Raw genomic sequence first — 16405 nt, 5'->3', positions numbered from 1 at the left:
CTGCAGGCTGCCTTTGTGAATGCCTCCAGCATGAAAACTAGTATAGACAAACTCCTAAAGAGATGACACCTGTTAGCAACCCAGGGGCTACGGGTGAGTGCATCAAGTTTTACTTTTTTAAAGAAAATTTGTTTATGTGTAAGGACTCAAAACAAAGAAAAAATTTTTAAATTATTTGGACTGCAAAGTCAAGTTAAAGATTCTAAATGGGCCAGAGGGAGTTTCATTCATTAGGGACTGTCTCTAATAGTCTCTGTCTCTAACCTTAATGAATTTCAGGTCAAATATAAACATCTCTCCTCTAAAAGGACATGCTTTTCACTGATCAGGGAGGAGCCTTCTGCTTGGATCAGGAATCATGCAGCTCAATCATCAGGGGCATGAGAGTTCCCTGTCCAACAGAGGTGTTCTCAAGGCGGCTGGGTGCCAAAGATGCGTCTGCCAAGTAGACAGCCTGATATCATGACCTCTATAGCGGGTAAAGGACAGCCAGCATGATTATATGACTAAACTATTTGATAGTAAAGAAGGAAGAAGGGGCCACCAGCCAAAACTGAACAAGATAAGAAATATGGTGGTTATTTTTGAAGAAGCAAAAAAAAAAAAAGAGAGAGCGAGAGAGAGAAAGAAATATGGTAGAAAATATTTGGATTGTGTAGGGAAGACACAACGAAATCTAACTAAAATTGGGACAACCTGTTCTCCCTATATTTTCTCATCCAGTTAAATTCAAATGCAATTTTGCAAATGTCACCCATTTTTCTAAAATTTTTAAGCTGAAAGTATGTCAATTTCTATATGGGTCAAATATATACCCTTCATCATCCTAAATATTTATCTTATTCTTACCTGATACTTCATTTTTTAGCACCTCCATTTGTTAATAAAATTTCCTTCTTTTAAAGTTAAATGTTTAAGTAACTGATACAACTTTTATGTACATTAGCTCCTTTGTACAGAGCATGATGCATGTATTCAATCATTATCAACAAGGATATTCATAGATTTAAAACATTCACATATAAAAAATTTATTTCTGGGAATTTTACTTTTGTAGTATTTTTCATTCTTTCCTATCATCTATCATCATTTTTATTGGTGAATGTACTAACCTTGCTTTTTTTAGAAAGTTAATTTAATACTAAAGTGATCCATCTTCATTTACTACCTCTGACTTCATCTCTAAAATTAAAAATAGCTTTATTTCTACTAGTTTTCTCTTCTTTCCTCATGAACATTTATATAATTTTAAAATGTTTTCTCACAGTTAAAGCAAAATATAAGTTAGAATAATACATTTTACTCTTTTAGAGTCTTCCAAGCTTCTACAAATTTTATCACATTCACCAGTTTATCAGCTAATATTTAAAATAACCTTATACTCCAGTGAGTTACAAACCTTGCAAACATTCATTCTCTATCTCTATAAATAAAGGTGATTAGGAATAATAGAAATCCTGTCTGATTAATGATCTGTGAAGTTTATAACTTAGTTTTTTTTTTAAGGTTATATCTGTAAAAGTAGAAAATAAGAGGGGTAAAGCAGTTGTTTGATCATCCTAAGTATTTGTTTCTCACAGTATGCCATACAGACAATTGAAATAAATCACCTGAGAAGTAGACTCTCATTACTTACACAGCACTGTAAAACTCAGTTATACTAATGAGGCTATAAAAATGCCCTAGTAAAGAATGTTCAACAATGCTGGGTTTTGGTCATATTCTTGTCTTTTTCTATATTTTTATAAACCACTAAAAACAGGAATATAAATTTTGGTACATTGAGTAAGATAGATTCCTATCCTAGCAAAAGGATTTCTTAGTGACTGTATTTGAATATTTTGATAACATACATGTGCACAATTATTGGGCTAATACAAAATAGCTAACAATGATTGACCTAACTATAAGCAGGCATTGTTCTATTTACTTTACTCCATTTAATCCTCATTCACATTGAGTTAGATGCTATTAGTACCCACATTTTACTGATGACTAAACTGAAGCACAAAAACATTAAATAACTTGCCCAAGTTCACACAACTAGTAGACAGAATATTGGAAACCCCTTGTTTTAAGTGCCAGGAAATATTTAGATGTCAAGATATTTTCATATCTTGGCCAAGCTCCATTTGGTGCCTCCTGAGAGAAAGGAAAATGGACTCTAGGTCTATGAACTCCTAGCTAACATTTCTTCCCATAACATTTCTTTGCTACTTTTCTATTTTCAAAAACAGGACATAAAGTTCAAAGGAGAAAGTAGTAACTTCTGGCAGATGTGAGCAGGAAAATTAAGAAATTGAGTGTTTGATCTGAGTCTTTGAGGATAGGCAGGTTTTTCAAACAGCAACTGTTGGAAGATAATCTAAACAATGGACCAGCATAGGCAAAAGAATGAAAGTAAAAAACTGAAGCAATGTGAGAGGTATATTTAGAGAGATATTTAGAGAGATTTTAGCAATATGGGTGAAATTTTTAAAGGCGGAAAGGTGTGATAGAAATTAGAATCAAAATGAAGAGCTCTCCTTGTAAATTTAAAGTTCATAAAGCTTAATGATATTCTTAGGAAAAAATTTTAGAACAAGGGAAATACAGAGAATGTTAATTTTTTTTTTCATTGTAAGCAATATATGTGGCCATTTGCATGAATTCCAATTTATAATTTCCAGAAGCTATGTAATGAATTCATTTGGAAGCTACATAGGCTAACACTATAAGGTGATCAGTCTAACCCAGTGCTCTCTCTGAGGCAAACAATCATAGTTCGTGCAGTAGTAGACTAGATTAACACTTGCTGCAGTATCCATCTCAAAACCCTGGCTCTGTTCTCTCAATCTCTCTTTACAAGGATGGACCTCTGCTTAGCAATGAACTTGAATGTGGTGAATATTTACATATGTTTAGCATGCTCTTTCTTTCGCAGGTAAACCCCAGCCACATACTGAAATGCCATAAAATACAGGAGAACAAGTTTCATACTCAAAACCAAAGGAATGCCCTAAAATACTGATATAGACACACTTACAGGGTTTAAGCCATTGGGCCTTCAAATTTAGTGTCAGCAAAAGCTGTGCACAAGAGTTCCCTCTAATGGTCCTTGCTTTCCAAATAGTTTCTGTGCTAAGTTCCCTGCCTTTTTGTTCATTCTGCTAATTTTTAGTGATATAATCATTATATAAAATTTGGACAATATAAACAAGCAGAAAAGAAAATATGTTAACATACTCATAATCCCCATATTCAGAAATAGCCACTGTAAGCAGTTTAGTAAATATATGTCTAATCTTTTTCTGTGTGTGTGTGTGTATGTGTGTAAACATATACACGTCTTATATACTTTGGATGACAGTATACATATTGTTCCATAATCTGATTTTTCACGAACATATCATGAACATTTTCCATATCATTCAATATCCTCCTACATTACTTTTAATGGCTAGATTCTATTCCAAGTGTATCACAGCTTATTTAACCAACCCTCTATTTAGGGGATATTAAATTTGTTTCTAATTACGTGCTATTATACATGGTAATGTAAATAACATCCTTGCATATAAATCTTTGCATATATTCATGATTATTATTTTGAATAAATTCCCAATTGATTAGGGTATGCGACAATCCTATAGAAATATGTATGTATTTATATGTTTACATATATATACATATATGTGGGGGGGAACCACACCAGCTTCCCCATAGCCTTGTAAAAACTGAATTCTGATGTGATCATCATTTCTTTTTAATCTTTGTTAATTTTATAGCTGAAAAATTGCACCTTGTTCCTTTAAATTCCATTTTTATTACTGGGAAGAGTAAACTTCTTTTCATGTTGATTTTTCATTCTTTTGCATTTCCTGTTGAATTTTACCTCTTGACTGATATTCAGATTTGGGCCTTTGGTAGATGATCTGGAATTTGACGCCAGCCAAGTCCTGGCTTCAGCGTAAGTGAGGCTCTGGGACACTGCCTTTGCTCGGCTAGCATTTCAATAATCCAGCTGCCCTTCATTTCTGTGTTCACACTTCCAGCTGCACAGCCCTATCCAATCCTGCCTCATGTGACACATACAAAGAGGAAAGAAAGAAAAAGCCTATATCAAAATTTCACAATTTCAATACTGTAATAGAAAAAGATTAACCAAGGAGATAAAGATAATTACCCCTTTTTAAAAAAAACATCAAAAAATTAATACATCTCTGACCAGCATGTAAAACTGTCTGCTTCTCTCCAAAAATGGGTGCCATCCATTAAGCATTGAAGTATCTGAAACTTCTACGTACACTCTATTTTTTAGTCCTGACAAATGTTTAGAGAACATTACTGCCCATATAATAAAAACTCATCTCCCATGAAAAACTTGTCTAAGTGTGCAGGGCTAATAAGTAGCAAAGCTGGGCTTCAAATCCTTCCCTGCCTCTGGTCATAACTCTAAGGTACACCCTTTTGCACAGGATCAACATGTCATTTTAGTAGAAAAGCCCATGCTTAAAACCATACCATTACTCAGCCAATTCATCACAATAATAATGTGCCATCAATTTCTTGGAACATTTCCTTCTCATCTGCTGTTTCTGATGATATAATATCCCTGAGAGCAAACCCCACCCTTGTGGGAAGTTTTACCCAACTCAGCTGACTCTCTCAAAAACTTCCAGTCCTCAAAACTGATTATTTTTAAAACTAAATTGGAATTTAGTACAGGAGTGACAGTGGTTAATGATTTAGAGCACTAATTAGATTTTAAAATATAAAGATTTCCTGATTCTTAAGAATTACAGGAGCATTTCCTATTTTCATTCACAAACTCTAGATCTGGTTATCACTCGCTTCTGGCTTTTCTACAAAGGCCTTGTGATGAATGGTTCCAAACATCTGTGACACTATGAGGTAAGGTTCATGATGAGTCTAATTTCAAAACTGAGCAATCAATTGTTGCCCAGGACAAGCTTTACACTCTATAGGAGAGTTAGATGTTGTGAGTTTCCTTTCTAGTTCCATAATTCTTGTGGGTGGGCCCCCAGGCCCCAGCATTCCCAAGCTGCACGTGAATGACCTGCAGGCGTGGCTGTCTCCCAGAGACCACTTATCCTGTAGGAGAAGGAAAAGCCAGTGACTTTTATCTCTGTTGCCTCATCATTTAGCATAGCACCAAATACAAAGAAGCTCAATAAACATTTGCTGAGCAAATAATCCAGGAGAGACTCCTGAAAACTGTACACACAGGAAGAAGTTACATAAAATAAAAAGAAATATTACCAGTGTGAGTTCTTGACTGCTAGCAAGTATAGTAGAAACTGAGATGTCACATCCAAGAAAGTTTTATGTGCTGTCTCTTTAAAACAAAGCATGCCAAGGCCAGGAAATCAATGCTGAAAAACAAGAAAAGGTCCTGGAATCCTAGAAAAAGTACATGAAATCTCATTGTACCTTCATTCTTTCTCTTTTCCCCCACACCACTGTCTCCCATGGATCCCCAGCCCATGCCTGGGGTAACTTTCCCTCCACTGTGCTATTCATTCTAGTTCCTCCCTCTCCTCTTGGCCTTATCGCTGTTTAATGCTCCCTGTTCTCTCTCCATGTTTGCTGTTTCTCCTGTCTCTGCCTATGCTTTCCTAAATCTTAAAGATAGTCAAAGTCTCTGTTTGATTCTTTTGCACTCTCTTCTCCCCACCAAGCTTCTTGAAATGCTCCCTTCTGCAGCCTCCACTGCCTCCTGGGCAGCTGCCTACCACAAAGCTCATCTCCTGATACCAGTGCTCTCTCCTCTATCATGAAACTTTCGGATCTAACTCCTGGTCACCCTGATCTTGAATATAAATACAAATCTTTAAAAGCTACCAAAATCCATGACTATATTTTCCTGCCATTTGAACTAAAAAACCAAGCGTTCCTATCAAGAAAAAATAAACAGCAAAGTAAATATCTTTAAGCCTTCCAAAGGAGACCCATGTTTTTTCTAGCCATAATGGCCAGTGATACATCTGCACAAGGTTCTTAAATACATGAACCTGATCAGCTGCCTCTCATAACCAGCTCAATAAATCCCCAATTCCCCAGTTATTTCTATAAATTCTCTGTGTTCTGTCTTGACATTGTTTCTAGTCTCAATGGACCAATGTGGGTTACTTTGGTCCATTGTTTTCCCAACTTCTAACATCTCCACACTCTAATCCACCATACACATCATGCCCCTCCTCACCCAAAAGCCTCAGTCATTCCTCAAGAACCAAATTAAGTTTAAACATCTCTACTAACTTATGAACTCCACATTCATGTTAACCTCATCTTTCTAGTTCTTTCTGCCACTCCCTCTTATAGTAGTAAATCATAGTCTCTGATGCCAGACAATCTCCAATCTTGGCCCTTCCTCTCACAAAGCATGTAACCTTGAGTAACTTGCTCAACTTCTGTAGCTTAGGTATCCTCATCTGTAAAATGGGAATAATTATCTTTTATATATGGATTTGCTCTAATTATTAATTAGGTTAATAGATATGAAGGGCTTAAGAGATACCTGATATATATAATAAGTAGCCAATAAATGATAGCTTTTATAATTAATATTCATGTGCTCTAGAAAATTTCAGTAAGTGTCTCTTCCCACACAAATGATACTTTTTTGCCATGATACTTTTATATATGCTATTTTCCTGGTCCTCAGTTCAAAAATCCTATCTATCCTTCAAGACCCATTTCAAGATATAGTTCTTGTATGGGCTCAGTCAGTCTTAGAGCAATGTATTTGCAGGTGTTACTCTGTGCCTGACACCCCAGGAATATAGTGAACTGTGAAGGCAGGGCCCTGTCCCAGAGGCACAATCTATGGAGAAGGGTATGCTGTCCCCTTCCTGAGTTAGTACACCCACGATGCAGGGACCATGTCTTCCTCAACTTGGCATTCTGACCAAGTCCTCCTGCAGAAACCTATGTTTACTACATGCCTGATTACATCTAAGTACATTTGGCATTGCTAATTTTATCAGAATTCAAAAAATATAAGTGCTTTCAACATATGGTATGTTGCCAAATAAAACCTCTATTTTTTTTAAATAGCTCTTAGTTAATAATTAATTTACATTATGTTTCTGACCTGCAGTGTTGTCTAGCACAGAGGTTGTTAGTCCTTGCAGAGAAGGGCATGAAAGGTTAGAATTGAATGTCTCTACTGTCTTCAAAAACTTGGAAGGAAGAAACGAAAGTCAGACATTCATGCTTTTACTCATCTACATAACTCTCATATTTTGCCTTTTTAAAACAGCTTTCTTGATATATAATCCACATACCATACACTTCACTCATTTAAAGTATACAAATTCCATGGTTTTTAGTATGTTTGCAAAGTTGTGCAACTGTCAGCATAATCGAGTGTACAACTTTTCATCACCCCTAAAAGAAATCCTGTGCTTATATTATAGCATTCACTACCATTCCCTCCCACCCCTCTAACCTCAGCCCCAGGCAACCATAACAGATACACCTTTCCTGGACATTTTATAGAAATGGAATGAAACAATATGTGGTCTTTTGTGACTGGCTTTTTTCACTTAGCACCATGTTTTCAAGGTACATTCATGTTATAAAATGTACTTTATTCAATTTATTGCCAAATAATATTCCATAGTATGGATATATAACATTTTGTTTATTCATCAGTTGATAGATATTTGAGTTGTTTCTGCTTCAGAGCTATTATGAATGATGCTGCTATGAATTTTCATGTCTATATTTTTGTGTGGACTTATGTTTTCATTTCTCATGGGTATATACACAAGAGTGGAATTGCTGAGCCATATGGTAACTGTATGCTTAACATTTTGAGGAATTGCCACTGTTTTCCAAGGTGGCTGCACCATTTTATATTCCCACAATGTATGAGGTCTCCAATTTTTCAACATCCTAGCCAATAATTTTTGTTTTTTGACTTTTCTATTATAGCTATTCTAGTAGGCATAAAGACACATCTTATTGTGGTTTTGATTTGAATTTTCTTGCTGGCTAATGATGTTGAGTTTTGTCATGTGCTTATTGGCCATTGTCTACCTTCTTTGGATAAATGCCTATTAATTAGGTTATTTTTGTTTTTATTATTGAGTTGAAAAGTTCTTTATATATTCTGAATACAAGTCTTATCAGATATATGACTTATAAATATATAATCACATTTTGGGGGTTTTCTTTTCACTCTCTTGATGTCCTTTGAAACTCAGAAGCTTTTAATATTGATAAAATCCAATTTATCTATTTTTCTTATGTTGCTTGTGCTTTGGGTGTTACACCTAAGAAGGTTTTGCATAACCCAAGGTCACAAAGATGTTTTATATTAAACTCTTGTATTTAAGAGTTTCCTATGTTTTATATTAAGAGTTTTATAATTTTAGCTCTTACATTTAGGCCTATGATCCATTTTGAGTTATTTTTTTATGTGTGGTATTGTAAGGGGTCCAACTTCATTCTTTTGCATGTGAATATCTGGTTATTCAAGTACCATTTGTTAAAAAGACTATTTATTCCTCATTGAATTGTCTTGGTACTCTTGTTGATAATAAATTGACCAGAAACACAGGATTTAATTTATGTACTCAATTCTATTCTACTGACCTATATATATACATATCCCTATGCCAGTACCATACTTCCTTGATTATCATAGTTTTGTAGTAAATTTTGAAATCAGGAAGTATGTATCTTCCTACTTTGTTCTTTTTCAGAACTGTCTTGACTACTCTGGGTCCCTTGGACGACCATATGAATTTTAGGAAAGCCCTGTTAATTTGTGCAAGAAACTAGCTTTGGGTTTCATAGGATTGTTTTTAAATTGTACAGTATTTGGGGATTAATGTCATTTAAACAATATTAAATCTTCCAGTCCATGAATACAGAACGTCATTCCATTTACTTAGGTATAATTTAATTTATTTCAACAATGTTCTTAGTTTTCAATGTACAACTTTTGTACCCTTTGTTACATTTATTTTTAAGTATTTTATTATTTTGATCTAAGGTAAATGAAATTTTTTTTCTTTGAATTTTTAAAATTTTAATACAATTCAAATGAATGTGTGTGCTTATTTCATCTCTTTCACTGTCAAACTTGGGGGTAAGGAGTGCTTCCTCTTCTGTGCCTTCTCTTGATCTATGATGACCAAGTCTAAAGGTATGTGCTGCATTGAACATCAAACTTCACATTACTCTTATTTTTCTTAATCTTGACAGATTTGGCATTCTTTCACCTGGCTGTGAGCAGAAAGTCCTTGATTTCCTTAATTTTTCCAGACATAGCCACAAGGTGTGCAGGGAGAAGGTGAAGATGGGTACAGCAAGTAGTAAAAAGCAGGAAGCAAATTGTTTTCTTAATTTCATTTTTTATTCTTTATTGCTAGTATATAGAAATACAACTGATTTTTGTATAATGATCTTATACTCTGAAAACTTGTTCATTTATTAGACCTATTAGCTTTTTAGTTGATTCTGTAGGGCTTTGAAAATATGAGATCATGTCACCTACAAATAGAAAGAGTTTTATTCCTTTCTATTCTAAATGCCTTTTATATCTTTTTCTCACCGAATTGCCCTGGCTAGAACCTTCAGTATTAATACAAAGATGAATAGAAGTGGGGAGGCCAGACATCCTTGACTTGTTCCTAATCTTAGAAACATGAAAACATCATCTTTCAACATTAAGTGTGATATTAGTAAGTTTTTCATAAATGGACTTTGCAGTTTGAAGAAGTTTCTTTCCATTCGTAGTTTATCAAGTGTTATAAAAGGGTCTTGGATTTTGTCAAATGCTTTTTTTAAAATTTGTCGAGAACACTGTATGAGTTTTGTCCTTTATTGATATGGTTTATCACATTGATTTTTCTCCTTCTTTAATTTTATTTTTATTGATACATAATAGATGTACATATTTTGGGGACACAAGCAATAATTTAATACATTCACATAATTTGTGAAGATCAAATCAGTGTAATTGGGATATCAATCACATCAAATATTTGTCTTTTTCTTTATACTAAAAACATTCAAATGATTCTCTTCTAGCTATTTTCAAATAAACAATAGATTATTGTAAACTATAGTCACTCTACTAATCTATCAAACATTAATTAATTTTCGATAGCCTAATCTTGCTTTCCTGTGATAAATCTCACTTCACCTTGGTGTATAATCCTTTTACATGTTACTGGATTCAATTTGCTAGTATTTCATTGGAGATTTTTATCTATACTTATAAGAGATACTGGTCTGTAGTATTCTTGTAATGAACATCTTTATTTGTTTTTGGTATCAGTGTAATACTGGTCTCATAGCATGAGTTAGGAAACGATCTTTATCTTCTATTTTTTGAAAGAGTTTGTGAAGAATTGATATTAATTCTCCCCTAATGATTTGGTGATATTTGTTTTTTTAAAATTTTTTTCTGTGTTTACATCTTAATAAATGCAACTCTAGTAGCAGGCCAATAAAGAGGAAATAAATGTCCATTATTTCATTTTATAACCCTGTGAGTTATAAAAGTTCCAGTTACAGGAAAAAAAAAAAAAGGTCCCTAATTAGTCCTTAAAAGTTTTCCAAGTTAAAATTTAAAAAGTGGAGGAATATTCATCTCCATGGAAACTGGTACTTCTATTCCCTCAGCTCTCTCCCCTCCGCCACCCTCGCGGTGCGGGGTCTGGGGCCAGGTGCGCGCTGATGGGACTGCTAGTTGGTAACGCCGGGTGACTGCGGCATCATCCCCGCTGCCGTCAGTGTCTGAAGGGGGAGGAGGTTGGGCCGGGAGGTTCTCCCGGGGCGGGGCAGAGGAGGAGGGAATGCAAAACAGAGCCTCGTCTCTGGAGCCCACGGAGCAGCAACGCCCCTCACTATAAATCCAGGGGTTCCTCCTTGCCGAGGATCCCCGCGCCTGACAGCCAGACCCCAGGCAGCAGCGAGCGACAGCGCGCCTGGGCGGGCGCGCGGCTGGCAGCTGTGCCCGGCCTCCCGCGGTCTTCGGGGAGCGGCGGGCGCGGCCCCGGGCGGTGAGGGCGCACGGCCGGGTCGCAGAGGCGGCGGGCGGGCGGGAGCCAACGCCAGCGCAGCGGGCTCCGGACACGACGTGGCCTGGGGACTGCGGGGGCGGAGGTGCTAAGTTTCGTGTCCCGCTGTCTTATCTGCTGGCTCTGCGCTAGGAGGTTTCCGGGGACCAAGGAGAAAGAGACCACCTCCGAGCTGGCTGCCCGTCCCCACATCAGGTGAGGGGCTTCAGGAATGGGGGCCGGGTGTGGGGAGGGGTCAGTGTGGGCTTGTTTGCCGCGTGCCCCGAACATTTCGTTCCGTTTTGACCCAACTCCTTTGAGTAGAAGTTAGAAGTCTATAGAAACGGGTTGCAACCAAGTAAACTTTCTTCTCCAGGCTTTTAGTTAACGCTTGTCTTTTAACCGTGACCTGAGCGGGAGGTCCGTATGACTCTGCCCAGCGTCCACTTAAAAGTTGTGCTACGTTTGAGGCAAAGCTAAGACTATCCCCAACCTCCCCTTCTGCTTCCCAGGCTATGTTCCTGAACCGGTCGTCTCCCCCAACTCCCCCTGAAAACCATACCGGTGGGTCCTGGACACTGGACACCACCCCCCTCTGGGCCAAACTTTCCCACCTCAGGTGTTCCAGGTGACCTGTGATTCATCACATTGGAAAGGGAGAAGCGGGGTGTCTCCACACCCCAATCTCCACAGCTGTGACCAGGGCACATTTGTATGTGCACTGAGGCAAGATTTTAGTAGGTCTTCTGCTTCCAAGACTGAACAGAGCCTCTTCCAGGTCCTGCTCCTGCACCCCACCTCCATCTAGCACTCATTCTCCAATTCTCTTAAAATGTCCAACTCAGGGTCTCCACAGTGCCAGCCTGCTTGTGGTCTCCAGAACACCTCAGCAAATCTTGCCCAAAGCATCTCCTTCTGCCCAGTTATCTTTGGGAAACCATTAGTTAGTGGCCTGGCTGTTGAGCCCATCTGGAGACTTTACCTTCGTTTGCTAATAGCCTCATTAAGTATTTAAAAAACCCACTGAGGCCCTCAGGAGCCTTATCTTGTCAGTGAAAGTTTAGATACTCACCTTCCCCTGGGACACATTTAGGACTTTTGGGATTTGGCAACATTTGTTTCTTGTGTCATTCTGAGAAGAGAAAGTAACAGAGAGGCAAGAGATCTGACATCCTACTGTTCTACCATTTTGTTGGGCAGCTTGTGTCTCCTCCTGAAGGTGCTTCACCCCCAACACGATCCTCTTGATAGTTACCTCCTGAGGGCCCTGGGCATATTCCCCTTAGCATAAGCTTTAACTCCCTTATAAGTCTTCTCTAGAAAATTGCCCTGCTTCCTTTGTCTTCTTTAGTGTTTCCTCAGCTATCAAGACCCCACCTGGATTATCTGTCCTCCGCCTGTGATGGATTCCCTGGGATTGCCTTGGTACCCTCCCCTTCCTCTCCACCACCCTTCCTGACAGTGCAGAAGCAGGGAGGCACAGAAGAAAGGGAATGGAGACTCCCACAAGTAACCGTGTGCTATTTGGAACATTATTTAACAACTCTGAACTTCGAGTTTCTGTTTATAAGGTCCCCTCCAGTGACAAAATTCTTTGATTCCTTGTGTTTCCTGGCTATTGCTTTTTTTAAAAGGCCAAAATGATTATCCTATTAGAAGATATTTACAGTTTTCAAAACTGTCTAACTCTCCTGTTAAATTATGTGCTCTGGACAAACATTAGGTTTTTCAGTGATTGCTCCAAGTGTTCATACCCTCCCTACCTTATGGTTGGCAGTTCCTATAAGCTGATTTAAGGCTCAGGGGTAGCCTTAAAGTTGTTAAGCCTCAACATTTGCCAAAGTTTCATGATTATTAGTTTCAAGTCTGTTATCTACTCTCTCTCCCTACTCTTTTTCCCCTGACTTCACTGTTCTTTGCTCCTATCATGAGACCTTGATTTCTGGTTCTACTCTTCTTTGACTTTAAACTGAATCAACTGTTCCAACATCCAACTTAGAAGAAAATCGGTTTTCTTTCATTGGTTCAACTGATGCCAATGGAAGACTTGTCTTCCATGAGATTTACAAAATGTCTTTCAGTCACTGTTGGCTGTGGCAGTGCTCACTGTCCTACGGTATTCTGAGCTTAAATCTTTCCTCTTCCTCCCTTATTCTGGGGAAATGTTCAAAAAAAAACCAGGATTTTTGTGGATTTTTCAAGATTTTTACTTTTCTTTTTCTTCTTTCTAGTTTGGGGTTGAAATTATGTGTTTATGTGTGTATGTAATTTTGTTTTTGTTTTTTCTCCTGCTGGTACTTATTACTGATGTTGCTGTTATGACTATGGCTAATTCACAGTAATGACTAATTTTCCCCTGTGCTAGAGGGAACATAAGGAATAAAAGTTTTATCTGCTACTTACCCAAAGCCCAGGTAAAATCCTTAGCTGAGAAGAAATTTGAAACTCATAGTTGCAGGTCTCCTATAGTTTTATCTGTGCTGCGACAGTACCCTTTCAAGCAGTATTTTGCTTTCAAATTTGTTACAAAGACAAAGATAGCGACTCTTCACATTTACATGTTTGGGCTGCTTAATGCAAACTCTTGCCTTCTAGCCCCATGTTTATTAGTTTACCTAGTCCTTTTCCTGCTCCGTCATGGCTGGAGAATGCCAAAGAGTCTCGCAAGCAGGCTAGCAAATTAAGAATTTTGTTTAGAAGTTTGAAGTCTAAGTGTTGTAAAGATTAAAAAGCTGTCTTGAAGATACACTGTGGCAATAAACAAATATGGAGCCAGAGCAACAAATATGAGGAAGTATCCAAGCCCAGTTTAGGAGCACTTTCCTCCCATGTTATCTGGCAAGCTGGACAGATCAGCTTTTAAAAACGCATCACCACTGGAAAGCGCTATTATTTTTCTTCAAAATCATTCTAAGCTTTCTCTTTCAAAATTGCCTAGTCATTGGATTACATGGTCTATATTTCTTTTCATGTAGGTGCGTATTTAAGCAGTATACTAAATCTCCAATAAACAAAAGTAAATATTGATTAATTTCTATCCTAAATTTAGCTATCACTTCACATTTTCTATTTTATTAAAATAATGAACTTTAGCTTCCAAAAATCAACTTTTTAATAGCTTAATATATAAAGCCATTTTAAATCAAGGAGTAGCTATAGAGAGTTAAGGTAATATTCAACTGATTTGACAAGTGACTACCATTATCCTATTAGGGCTCTAAAATACACTGGATCATAGCAAAAAAAAAAAATAGGAATTATACATTTGCCAGATATTTCATTAGTTATTAATTTAATGACAAATTTGATAAGTGAAAACAGAAAGCAAAGTATATGCTTAGAATAGTCATAGAAATGACAAGTGCATGTTGTTACTGGCTGTAGTTGTATTAACACTAAAAGATTTGCTATCTGATTTTAATTCTATCTCTTCATAGCAGATGTTCTACATTTTCCAAAGTAGATAAGAGGAGCTTTGGTTAATATAGGATGAGAAAATATCTAAAGAAATTTAGCAAATGAGCAATCATAAGTTCTTTTAAAGAGTACACAATTATATGTGTATTTACTGATATTCTTACTCTGCAGGTAGCCATTCAGAGGACTTAAATCCATTGAATTAAATAAGATTTTAACATCATTTGGTGAAAATCAAGGAATCCTATGTGTATATAAAATGAACAAAAAATCACATAAAAATTGACTCAAACTGAAGGATTATTAATTCTATGATTTTGCATTTTAAGCACATCTAGAACCAGGTCTTGAAATAGAAAGGCACACTGCCAGTTATGAAAAACAAAGCATAGTCATTTCTTACCGATTTTCCAAACTTTTAAATGTTAGAAAAGTAACTGTATGTGAGACAAGCACCACAATTTAAAATATTCTTGGGTAGAGAAAAATAACTCTGACAATAACTGACAGATTCTAGACATTTATTTCTACTTAACACATTTAGAAGATATACCTATTGAGAAACCAAACCAAACAAAAACAAATGCAGATCATTCTAAATTCAGCCATAAGAATAATGTAAACTAAAGCAGTCACACTGCATTTACACTATATAATGAATTCTTTGTTACTAAAATATTTTGAAAGATAATTTTGCTTTTCATATGCAAGAGAATTTTTAGTCTTTGCTCTAGAAAGAGATTGACCAAGCTAAGCATATACTTAGATATGAGTCTCTAATAAGTCCCAGTGCCACTGGGGTAGGAAGTAGGAAGCCATTTTAAAACAGCCCCTCTTTCTGTCCTGCCCTGGTAGTATGTCTAAAGGGATCACATTGTTTGGTTCCAGCCACTTCTATAGTAACCACTGCTCCTTTCCCTTTCTCATGGGATTTTAACTCCCTTGATAGTATAGGCCACATTTAATGTATCCTTACTTTCTATTACTAAATGCTTCACAAAAGTCATTTGTTTCCCTGTTTGTAGTTTGTTTGCTTTTGGTTAAAAGTATGGAAAGTGTTAAATACATTTTCAGATCCCTATGTTTTAGAAGAGAATATTAGAGAAATCATTTTTTCTCATCTCGTTTAGGTGTATTATCCTGTTACGTACCATAAAATGATTTAAAGTAGTCTTGCTAATTGAGGGACTGAGCATTAATAACATTTTTTGACATAAGCAGCAATGGCCAGGGAATAGTAAGGAATAAAGAAAGGGAAAAAAAGGAATAAAAGTTGAAATATCAAACCACTGGTTCCTAAGGTGTTGGGAGGCAAGACAAGAATATTAGAATACCATGGGGAACATACTAAATCTGTTCATAGGTTGCTCACACCTTCTTTTGTGCCCCTTTCCTCATTCCTCCTTTTGAGACACATTATATTACAAATTAGGAGCAGCCATCCACAGCTAGCTCAGGTGTCACAGTCCACATACTAGCACCGTGGGTATTGCCCAGGAGTTTGTTAGCCATGCAAAATCTCAGACCTTACTTGAACACATTGCATGAGAATCTACATTTTAACAAGATCCCCAGGAGATTCAAATGGATATTAAATTAGAGAACCACAGTGTATAGCACTTATGGCTTGCTTAGAATGACTACCTAAAGGTTATCTTCTTGGCTTTTTAATAAACTAACATTTTTAATAATGCTAATATTTATTGAACACATATAATGTGCCAAACACAATGTTCATCCTTTCAATGGTGTTTTTTATTTAATTCTTACAACATCGTGGTGAGATAGTCACTGCTTTATTCCCCTTTTATAAATTGGGATGCTCAGTAATAACAAGATAAGTAGCTTACCCAAATGTGGTAACTGATACAGTTGAGAATTAAACACAAGAATTCTAATTCCACAGCCTGTGCTCTTAGCTGCTCTACACTAGGCTGCCTACTTTTTAGAGACAACTAATTATTTGA

General features: G+C 36.8%; 1 protein-coding gene and 1 pseudogene across 2 annotated transcripts in view; one reads left to right on the top strand and one right to left on the bottom strand.

Annotated features, from left to right (window-relative positions):
• Positions 1-9071: 9071 nt before the first annotated feature.
• LOC105881229 (large ribosomal subunit protein eL38 pseudogene) lies at positions 9072-9283 on the bottom strand (annotated as a pseudogene).
• Positions 9284-10826: 1543 nt separating this feature from the next.
• The window catches only part of AGTR1 (angiotensin II receptor type 1), a 43438-nt gene continuing 37859 nt past the window's right edge, over positions 10827-16405 (top strand). For both annotated transcript variants that reach the window (XM_012782821.3, XM_012782822.3), the window contains exon 1: positions 10827-11237. The gene's annotated coding sequence lies outside the window, so the exon portion shown is untranslated. The remainder of the gene's footprint in view (positions 11238-16405) is intronic.

This window comes from Microcebus murinus, chromosome 1, assembly GCF_040939455.1.
Source record: "Microcebus murinus isolate Inina chromosome 1, M.murinus_Inina_mat1.0, whole genome shotgun sequence".
Lineage (NCBI taxonomy): Eukaryota > Metazoa > Chordata > Mammalia > Primates > Cheirogaleidae > Microcebus > Microcebus murinus.
This window is presented reverse-complemented; position numbering and strand designations above follow the sequence as displayed.